Here is a 12,231-nt window from a genome sequence, read left to right on the forward strand (position 1 = left end):
ACCATTTCACATGACGTTGCAACGCCACTCAAAGATATTTAAACGACGTGACTGTGTCGAGCCGGGCCCTATAAATGCTGTATCCGAACATCACGGGTTTGTTTTTCCCACACATCCGCATTAACTTACATTTGCCTGCATTTAAATCCAGGGTGCCATTATCACGCCAAATAGAAATTTTGTCAAAATCATCTTGAATCGAAATACAGAAAAGTCCTTTCGATATTCATGGCCATAATCTCACAATATTTATCGTTGACAGTCAATTGCCACTTTTCGCACCATATAGATATCTTGTCTCAGTCATTTTGCAATTAGTTTCGAGCTTCTGATGAATTACTACCCTGTAAACGACAGCGTCTGTTCAAAAACAATCTAAGAGAGATGCTCAGATTGTCTGCTAAATCGTTGACATAGATCAGGAACAGCAGAGAATATATAACACTTTCTTGGGAAATTCCAGATATCACCTGTGTTTTGCTAGATGACTTTCTACTATTTACATCGAACTGTGAGCTTTCAGCCAGAAAATCACGAATCTAGTCGTACAATAATCAATCTGAGATCCGCTGTCGAAAGCGCTGTTTACTTTGTGTGAATAAAGAGCTAGCTGGGTTTCACTAGAACGGTACTTTCTGTGATGTCATTGCAGAAGTTTCTGGTTTCAATTTTGATCACTTAATCTGTTAGATGAAAAATTTTATTATGCTTTTGAACGAAATGAAGTAATTGTATTGCTTTATTGGCAACGAGGGTTGTTCCACCGCCTGGTGCGAGTTTTATTATTTGAGTCCATTTTGGAGAATTGTGCGTCGACATACTTCGGAATGAATCACATAATCATTAATTGATACTTTCCATATCGTACCAACATTGGCATACTTTCTTATTTGTCTGTTTCGAAGAACTTAGAAGCGAAGGTGATTGTTTCTCATATTTTTGTAGTGAACTGTTACTGGCAGAAATATAAAGGGAGTGGACGATGGACCGGTCTGTCCGCATTTATTATTATGTTCAGGCGGTTCTCAGCTGGAAATGCGACGCGACCTTCAGTACAGAAGCCAGACTCGGTCCGTGGTCTCCGGCCGCAAGCGCCCCAGAATGCTGACAATCCGCCGCGTCTAGCCGCAACCCGAGCGTTTCCAAGGAGGCCCGGAGAGAGCCGCTAATTGGCACTTAAGACTTCTGCGTCAACAATGACTCCGCTAGCGCAGGCGAAAGCGAGAATTTAGTACCGATTACGCTCCACAGCCCCAGAACCTCTCCTCCACAACTCAACTGCACCAGCTTTAAGTTATATATAAATCACACGCTCTGCAGGCCAAACTGAGAGGATTCCAATACTTGTGCGAGGAAGTGTAGTGGCTTTAGTTGTGTATGAGTCATTAGTAGTTGGAAGAAGTTGGTTCCAACCCGTATCACGACGTATATGTTTTTGTTTTTAGTCTGAAAGTAACGAAAACATACGCCCTCTAAACTACTCAGTGCTTCTGTCCGAATTTTTGTAGCCAAACGAAGAATGAGAAAAAAACAGATGGGGTATGAAACTGACCAGCGTGACGTATAGTTTCGCAACAAAAAATTGCTTGAAAGCAATCAGGATAATTAAGATAAAAACTTTGTGATTTCAGGAAAAAATGATATATTTCATGATCAGCAGCTCATACCTAAGGAAATGAAATGTTAAAAAAAGATCATTTCTTCTGTCCCTATCCATTTTGCCCATAAAAAGTAGTATTTAATTGCCAAAAACTTTTCCTTCAGATCATGTACTACGTACGAGAACAGAACACGTTGTGATCGCCAACGAGGTGTCGAAAAATTCACCTCTTGAACGCTTAGCTGTTTCGCCTAAAAAAAGTTACATTGCTGTGACGCTTAACTGCCAAAAGCGCTTCCTTCGAACTAAGCATTAAATTCAGTACGGTTTGAGAACAAAAGAACACAGGCAAGCACCATCTGAGGTACACAAGTGCGAACGACCACCACAGACATCTCCAATATGTGGACCATCTTCCAGCAGCGCTGAAGGCTGAAAAGCGTATGAGAGGACTCACAACAGAAAAAATGGCACAGGATTGTGGAATTTCCAGAATGAGTAATGCAGGCATTGACACAGATAAAAGATCTAATTTCTCTTAATAAAAATAGAATACTAATCGTTACTTAGATGTATTTGTATTTCATGTTTTCTGAACAAAAGTTCAAAATAAAAAATATTTTGAAAAACGTGGTCAAATGTTCAGTGAAATGATTTATCTAAAAGTAAGGAATAAAATAGATGAGACAAACGTTTTACATGCCCTTTAATGATGCTGGAAATCACGTATGGCAAATGAGGTGCGGATTGAGAATACATGTCCTCTTTATTGATATTTCAAGGGTTTTCTGTTCAAAAATTTTTGGCTCTTTCTTACACCTTCAGATATAAATGACATGTTAAGGGCACACAATAGCAAATTGCGCTGTCTACATAATCCACAAGTATCTTCTTTTACTCCTCAGAACTCTAAGATTCTAACTTAAACACTGAATTTTAAATTATCAATTGGTACCCCATTTGCTTTTCGTAATTTTGGACAGCATTCAAAGGCGGCCCAAAATCTTCTCTAATCTGTTTTATTTTTTACTTTTACACTAATCGTTTCCCTTAACATTTGACAGTATTTTATTTCAAAAATTTCAGTAGCAGTGTATGTAGTTAATATGATCCAATAAATAAGTCTCCCATAAGTCCAACCCCTCGTCCAAGTCGTGGGAGATGGGCAACGGCACAAAGTAGGGGACGGCCCATAGGGGCGATGTACAGCGGGGACTTCGTGTGCCCCAGGACCGCTACGGTAGCTGGGAAGGCCCTATGGGAACCCTGAAACGTGACGGCTAACGGGGCTCTGGTGAAGCTGCGATAGGCCTAGCAAGCCAGTAGTGGATAAATCAACGGCTTTTAAAAAGGGAACATGCCTCGGATCACGGAACGGATTTAAAGGAAACCGACCAAGCAATGGAAAAGGATTGCGAGGAGGTTTACGACTGGGCACCTTAAACGTAAGGACTCTAACTGGGAAGTTAGAAGAAATTGTAGAAATGATGGAAAGGAGAAAATTGGACATCTTGGCACTTGCTGAGACTAGGTGGAGAGGAGTTGGTGAAAAACCACTAAGTAAAGGATGTAAACTGTACTGGATAGGGAATGAGAGGGGAAGAAATGGAGTGGCAATAGTGGTCAGAGAGGGTCTGCAGGAGAAGGTGGAAGGTATCAATGATCGAATGATAAAAGCCAGAGTACGAGTGAAAGGAAAAAGCATTGAAATCATCGAAGCATATGCCCCACAGGTGGGGCGTACAAAAAAGGAGAAGGAGGAATTTGAAGATGACATGCAAAAGCAGCTAAATGGAGGTAATCAGATTATAATAGGGGACCTCAATGCACATGTTGGCACAGACAGGAAAGGATTCGAGGAGATAATGGGACCAGAGGGCTGCGGGAACCGAAATAGAGAAGGAAAATTGTTGCTGGAATTCTGCAAGAGGAATGGGCTGGCGATCGCAAATTCCTGGTACAAGAAGAGAAGTAGCCACAAAATAACTTGGTACAGTGGAGACTGGTCCCAGACTTCAGTAGTAGACTATGTACTAGTGGATAGACAGATGATGAGCAGCCTCATAGATGTTAAGGTCATTCCATCTGAGGCCTTAGACAGTGACCATCGGCTGTTGGTAGCCACCCTGAGAGAGAAAAAAGATAGGAGGGCAACAGATATACAGGAGAAAAGGTTGAGGACATGGATGCTGAAAGAGGATGAACGGAGGACCCAGTACCAGACACTGATCAGGAAGAAGCTGCCAAAGGAAGATCAGAGAACAGTGGAAGAAGAATGGGGAGATTTTAAGAGGGCTCTAGTTGAGGCAGCTGAGACTGTGTGCGGAAGAACTAGCACAAAGAGGAGAAGTAAGGAAACCCCATGGTGGAACAACATATGTAAAGAGGCAGTACTTCGAAAGAACAAAGCCTTCAGAGAATGGTTCCAGACCCGAACAGAGGAAGCTAGGGTAAAATATAAGGAAAGCAAGAAAGCGGCACAGGCCATAGTAAGGGCGGAGAAGAAGAAGTGGATGGAAAAATGGACAAGAATGTTAGAAGAGGACAGTGAAGGGAACAAAAAAGTACTTTACACCATGGTAAGAAATAAGAGGAACGACAGAAGCGAGTGCCTGAGGATCGTGGATAATAATGGAAGAGTTGTGGAGGAAATGCATGAGCTCAAAAAGATTTGGAAGGAGTACTTTGAAGATCTGTTGAATGCCGCCAAGCGGGTAACTAACAGCGATGGAGAGCCTAAGGCAGCAGACGATTATAATAGTGGGGAAATTGATGATCTAACTTGGAATGAAGTGGAAGAAGCCATAAGAGGATGAAAGGGGGCAAGGCACCAGGTTGGGACGAAGTAACAGTGGATATGATACGAGCAGCAGGAGAAGTAGGAACCCAGTGGCTATACAGAGTGCTGAGGGTGGTGTGGAAGGAGAACAGAATTCCTGAGGATTGGAAGAAAGAAATTATAGTCCCGATCTTCAAGAAAGGGGATAAAAGGAGATGTGAGAACTACAGAGGAATCACCCTGCTATGCCACTGTGGAAAAATCTATGAAAAGATCCTGGAGAAGAGAATAAGAAGCAGTATTGAAAGTAGACTGCAAGAGGAGCAGTATGGTTTCAGACCGGGAAGATCAACAACGGACCTCATATTTGCGGTACGGCAACTGCAGGAAAGGCACTATGAGTACGGGAAGGACTTCATCATGGCCTTTTTAGATATTGAGAAGGCGTATGACAGTATCTGTAGGGACAAGCTCTGGGATGTGCTGAACGCAAAAGGGATTGATGAAGAGATAACACGAAAAGTCAGAAAAATGTATGAGGTAAGTGAGAGTTGTGTGAAAGTGGGGAGGGAACGTACTGCATGGTTCCAGCTGGAAAATGGGCTGCGACAGGGAAGTGCACTTTCGCCTTTATTGTTTATTATTGTTATGGATGAAATCCTACAGCAAGTATCAGATGCAATTGGAGATCATAAAATGAAAGCAGTGCTTTTTGCCGATGACCTGATGTTATGGGGAAATTGCGAGAAGGAGGTGCAAGAGCAGTAAGATGTATGGGAGGCAATGGCAGCACAATATGGAATGCATTTCTCTGCAAAGAAAAGTGAAATAATTGTCACAACAAGGAAGAAGAATAGGCCAAATGTGGATATAACTTGTGGAGGGGAAAAACTACAAGTGGTAGAGAACTTCAAGTACCTGGGAAGCATGATTGAAAGTAAGGGGGGAAACGCAATGGAAATAAATGAAAGGTGCAGAAAAGCAGAGCAGTTCTACAAATGCATTAGGGGGCTTATTTGGAGCAAGGAGGTGCCACAGAAATCCAAGGGAATTATATACCGAACCTACTTTGTCCCCATATTGGCATACGGAAGTGAGACATGGGTAATGCACAAAAGCGACAAAAGTAGAATACAGGCTAGTGAAATGAAGTTCCAGAGAAGCAGGTTGAGTGTAACAAGACGAGACAGATTGCGAAATGTGTATGTGAGGGAAAGACTAAAGGAGGAACCAGCACAGGACAGGATAGAAAAATCAAGACTGCAGTGGTATGGACACATGAAGAGAATGGATGAGGGAAGAATTCCAAAGAGGATGTTTGATCTGCAACTGGAGGGGAAGAGGCCCAGAGGAAGACCAAGAGATAGATGGGTGAAGGGAGTGAAGGAATGTGTGACGAGAAGAGGAGAGAACTGGACGAAGGTGGAAGAGGGGGAATGGTGGAAAGACAGAACACGATGGAGAGGCTTGTGCTCCCGACAGACCCAGCCAGTGGCTGGAAACTGTCCAAGATGATGATGATGATGAAATAAATCGGCCTAATCAGCCACATGCCAAACACTGTGCTGCTGAGCCATGATTTACAGCTACACACACACACACACACACACACACACACAATACACACACACACTGAGAAAATGAATAACAATGTCACAGAAGTAAATTAAAATCAATTCTATATAAAATTTGAAATTTTCCTGGCGAATCAACTGTTCAAAAAGATTTCGGGTTGCAGCCGGTCGTCATAAATTCCATTTCACGATATTTCGGCTGGACAACTGCCAGCCATCTTCAGATGAGACGAACGAGGACTGACGAAGAAACTTTTTTCTTTATTGAATTTCAATTCCCTGTCCAGTGTGGGCTGGCAGCAGCATATGTGCTGCTCTTCAGCCAAAAGACAATAATGATACAACAGATGACATTTACAATTACAAAGGAGAAAAAATGGTTGGCAAAAATATAAAATAGGGGGATTATAATGGACGAGAACAGACAAAAAGGGGGCGACTGTAAAATGAGGACAAAAACCTTAAATACTATTGAGTACAAAAAACAACACACTGGGACAATTAAAGGAACACAGGGCGAAGTATGGCTGCCACATAAAAGTATCGATGGACGGCGTAGCACAGAACTATCACTGACAGTAACACCATGTACAAGTCCAGCACACAATTAAAATAACAGCTCTTGACTCACGGGATTAGCCGGGCGGTCCAAGGCACTGCAGTCATGTTCTGTGCGGCTGGTCCTGGTGGAGGTTCGAGTCCTCCCTCGGGCATGAGTGTGTGTGTTTGTCCTTAGGATAATTTAGGTTAAGTAGTGTGTAAGCTTAGGGACTGATGACCTTTGCAGTTAAGTCCCATAAGGTTTCACACATCTTAACTCAGAGGAGAACAGCACCGAACACAACATTGACGTAGCAGACTGATGACAATGAGCAAAACACAGGATCTGCCAGGGGCATGGAGATGAAGGAGAAGAGAAGAAGGGAGGGAGGGGGAGATTGAGGGGGGGAGATGGGTGGGGGCGCAACAAAGATGGCTGGGGAGGGAAGGACGTGGGAAGGACACAGGTGAGGAGGGGTTGCAAGGACTCAGGGGGGGGGGGGAAGGAGGAAAATCCGTTCTGGGGGAAGGAGGGGAGAGGAAAAGGGGGGCCCTGGGAAGGGGAGGGAACAAGGCCAGGTTACAGTTGGAAGGAATGTGCATGTGCTTCCGTTTTTGGGATCTTTGTGTCTTAGCGGTAGTAATGTAAGAGTGTTTGGTGGTCGACAGCCACATGCAGGATCCAAAAGTGATGATTCGGTATGGTGCCGGATATGAATTGTGTATGCTACAGCGATGTAGAGATATGATGTGGTGGTACTATCGTTTGTGGTGATATAGCCTGGTTGAAGATCGGTTTCACGCAGAAATTTTCAAGCTTTCCTCGATAGTCACAAAGTAGTATGCCAGACTACCTGTCTTTGGCAACAGTTACCGTATTTCATGATCTATAGCCCATTTTTGCAGAGTATAGCTGACAGTGCAATATGACTGCTGTATGTTTTTTTCGGATCTGTACAGCGTAGTTCTCCACCGAAATTTTCGTAATTTGTCCATCTCTAAAAAAAAATGAAATGATCATGTGGCACTGATGGCTAGGAGACCTGTCCTGGGGGATTCGGCTGCCGGGTTGCAATAATGAGGACAACATAACTCCAGTCAACGAGCGGAGGAAATCTCCACGTCGGCCGGGAATCGAACCCAGACCCCCTGCAAGGTAGGCAAACACGTTACCACTCAGCTACGTAAGCGGACTGTTGATCTGTAGAAAGCAGCAGACATTGCTCTCACGCCAACAGCAGCATTTTGGCAGGTAAATTCATTAAGAACCAATCTGGATACTCCATTCACAGGAAGTCCCATGATGTCAGAGTCACAATACACCGTTTTTGAGGGGGGAGGGGGGGCATAGGTGCCTTCACAGACTGATTCGAACAAGTCAGGTGCAGAACAAGGGAACTATAAAAAGTTCCGTGACGTCAGAGCGTCACGTGGTGCCCTCTTTATTGGAGTGTTCAGAGACAAATCCAGGTAGAACAGCCTCCTATTGTTCGGACAAGTGGGATGCTGTAACGCACCCGCCATTGTCGTTTTGGAGTATCTCCAGACTGGCAGTTGTAGGACGTCGAAAATTCCCCGAAAGTTCCAGCCATTTTTCTCGTCTATAGGACAGTTCTAAGAATTCGAGGAGGATCTTTTAGACATGCGATCTGCTGTGCGTCTGTGTTTTCCCCCCCGATTTGTTGCAGTTACAAAAGATGTCACAAACTTTTAGATACGTAATTGTTCTGATTTTCCCATCTGTACTTAGATACCAGTGTGCGTTTTCCATTGCAGAACTGTGATTCGAAAAGTGAGAAAAATAAAATTTACATGCCTCAATATTTCTGACTCCAGCAGCGAAAAGAAACTAAGCTCGCTCAGTGTTTCTGAAAAGTGATGTAAGCCAGCGCACCTATAGGACCCTGAAATTTTTTTTTCTTTGACAGTGCCTCCAAACAAGCAGCTGAAACTCGAAAAGTATGTGTTGTTGGGGGGGGGGGGGGGGGAGGGCATAGCGGAAAGAGACGTGGAATGACTGTAAGACAGTTTTGAGCTCTGTCTGGAAGCTGTACTGCGGACTGGAACTGTTGGTCTTCAAACTTTGAGGCAATCATACACAAGCGCGACTGGAAAAAGTCGCGTTGGGGTGGCAGAAAGTAGGCTTGGGAGCGGAGGAGTGTGGCAGACAATACAATCCACCAGTAGTATAACACCACATAGTCCATCTTCTGTACCTCAGCGCAGATTGGATCTTTCATCGCCATTTCCATGGGCTGGATGTGTTGTGTGTATGGGTCACATCTTAGGAGAGGGGGGAGTGGGGTGAGGTAAGGTTAGTGGGGGTAGCCCAATTGCCCTATTTTACCGCAAACATTGGTGTTCCCCAACATGACGTCAGTCCCACATTGTCAAATTTACAGCCACCATCCTGGATCCGACATCTTGAATACGTGTGGGAACAATGCAAGCTGTCCCAGAAGTCTCTCAGCTACACTACTCATCTATTAAGCAGTTCAACAAAGCTCTGTAGCCTCGTGCTGCACTCACCATTAGACACCTCCAGTCCCGACCTCTGTTGCGATTAGCAGCCAAAATTGTGGTTGGATAGTCGACAACATGAGGGGTTTCGAGTGCTACCAATGGCCTTTGTGACCTCGCATTGCGGGATTCCTTGTTAGTAGCAAACTGCCACGAAACTGATTGTTGCCAATAAAATCCACAACCATCTAAAAGGAGGTCGAACACAGAAAGAAAGCCTGGAACAAAGTCCGACGACATCTCAACGTGGTCTGTCTGTGCAAGTGAGAACTAATCGACCGTTGCGTCGTAACAATATAAAATCGGACCTGCATCAGTATGTTTTGAAATTTACTATTGCGCATGAGTTGAAACATCCAAAGGAACTTTCACAATCTGAGTTCCTCCGGTCTGGCTCAGCCTTTCAGTATATGTGAATCCACAGAATACGTGACATATGCACCAGGATCTCTCCATCAATAATTTTAAGGTGTGTTCCATTTCAAGACTGGTGTTCAGTGCGGAATGTCTGGTGTCCACGTCGTAACTCGATTCTTTCGCCATAATGTTAACGCTAACTAGAATGTCCAGAAACTGTTTAATCCGTATAAGAGTCAACTCACACAAGACTCAAGAATTTATCGATGTTTTCAGTAAGGTGGAGCAACAGCATTATACCACCTTGAAAACCGTCTCACAATCAGCAGGGGCACTACTATCTCCTGACCACATAGATCACCTGATTTCCCTCTCCTTGTGGATTTTTACTGTAGAGGAAATTGAAGTGTCAGGTGTACTCAGTTCTCACACATTGGAAGAGGTACACCAAAACACTGAAGACTGCTATCCCTCAGGCAGAGCTGCTACGCTTGTCTCACAGTTTGATGAACCGAGAACAATGGTGCATCGAAGTCTACAGTGGTCTTCTCCAGCGGTGTTCATTAATAGGGATCGGTCGTGCACCAGTATTATCATAAAAATTTTAGGGCTAGTTTTATTTTTCCCTCTTGTATAAATTTTAGGCGTTCCCTACAGCGAATTGTGGTAACACTTTATGTAAATTAAACTTCTCTGTAACTGTCTCCAATATTCCAAAATCATGTTAGTTTCTGTTTTTGACAATGCACTTCCTACGTTAAAATATCTGTGTTTGTCAACATATAACATAATGTTCAGGCATTATTTATATTGTTGGATTCCCAGCACTTGTGTGATAGATACAGCTGTGATCACGTTGTTGTTAGATATTGAACTCAGTATAAGCGGAGGTATATATCGAATCAGCGAAAGAGCGCCTACAGACAAGGCGGATGTGTTTCTCGCTTATGCAGGAACAAACTTTTCGGCTTGGTTACGACGTGACCATATTAACAATAACTTAGCCAGGTCTTACAAGAGTTGTACTTTCCACCTTGTGCAACGGGAGCAAAGATGTGTCCAGATACCAAAGGTGTATAAGTGACGTGTAATAACATGCAAATGCTTGCCTGTTTAACTTGCAACTTGGATGCAAGAACCGTTAATTCTCGCAATTACTTGCACTTACTGTATTCTGAATTGCAGGGATGAAATTTTTACGAAAGTTTCTCCAGTTTCATAGGTTGTAAACACCAATCTGACTAGTTGGCAGGTTGCCGTTTCCTTCAATGGTTTTAGAAATTTCAGACTAGTGTTATCTATTCTTTATGCCTTGTTCGATCGCAAGTCTTCCACAGCTTTATTTAACTCTGACTGTAGCAACTGTATGTCTCCCAAATCGATTTCTATTTCTTCTTCTGTCGCATCATCTGCCAGTTCCTCCCATTCGAACAGGTCTACAGTGTAATCTTTCTACCTACCCGCTCCCTCCTCTACGTCTGACTGAATCTGTAATGATTATTAGTATTTTTTGATTACTACTCTGTATAGATATTGTTTCTCAAAATGATTGTACACTATTGTTTCTACAAACTTACGTGTTGACGCAAAATTCTTGACCTTAAGCCTGGTTGACCTGATGTAATTTTCTGTAGCTTTTTAGATGACATCTGCCTACAGTGATTCGCAAGGAGTTAATTATGAATATCATATCACGAGTTCAGCAGCAATAAGTAATCAATTACTAACCTGAACAGGACCAGAATATCTTCATATACTTGCTTTCTTTCTGAAATGTTGGCAATTCATTTTCAGTGGACGTGTGCAACATAATATGGTTTAGCGAGACAGCGATCTACGGAATGTAACTGTCTTCCGTTTCTTGTACTCTTGTCACTGACGGAAAAACGAAAAACAAGACAAGGCATGAAAGCTACGTTCACAATCCCTGGGTGATTAAAGCAGGTCGCAATTACGGGAGACCCTTACCTGAATTAATAAAGCGCGGAATTTCCAATTGAGTCAGAGCGAGGCCACCGGAGCGAAACACTTTAATTGCGGTTAGTTGGTTAGGCGGATCACTTCGGTCGACCATACAGCAACCAAAGCAGTCTGCCTGTCTGCAACAGCAGGTATAGTGGGCCACAATCATAAGCTGTTAGTAAATTTTAGATGGTCTCCAAAATAGAACAGTGATGTGAGAAACTGTGATACTGTCGCAAGTTCAAGGTTCGTTTGGTAGGCGTTGCTAGCTCCAAGTACATAAGTTCATCACTCTCTACAGTGCGTCATGATTTGTTGATGAGAAGACCTTACAAGTACTCAGATGGTAGCAATGGGCAAGCACTTGGGGTGAGTAGTCAATCAGCCACTCCCTCGTGTTGCTTAGATTCCAATTTGACCCAGGTGTCTCACCTGCCTTTAGCGGTTCTCCTTATATCTCTGCTCCACTTTAAGATAGGACACACGTAAAGTAGCTTGCTTAGTACGAAGTAGACAAGTTGTGGCCCATAGAAGTTACACGGCGTTAGTGTACGATAACGCTCTCATCAACCTTAACATTAGTTTGAACACCTCATTACCTGACTAGGCATTGTCCTGCGGAAGTACTCGTAGTGTGCTCTTGTCTTCCTCTGATCTCGGAATCGACTTATCTAGCCAATTACAGGGTTACAGGGGACCTACAGCTTAACGTTGACTCCGAACCACGGAGCAGTTCGGCAGTTTTCAGATACAAAAACACTGCAAGACGTGAAAGAGGTGATTAGTAAAAGAAAAAGTATATAAAGGTCGTGCCGAAGATTGAGTCGTGTATCTTGGTATCTTGGGATTCATAGGCTGACACCCACTTAGCAAACTATTTATTTTCATTTTTACTTTTG

Source organism: Schistocerca americana, chromosome 2, assembly GCF_021461395.2.
Source record: "Schistocerca americana isolate TAMUIC-IGC-003095 chromosome 2, iqSchAmer2.1, whole genome shotgun sequence".
NCBI lineage: Eukaryota > Metazoa > Arthropoda > Insecta > Orthoptera > Acrididae > Schistocerca > Schistocerca americana.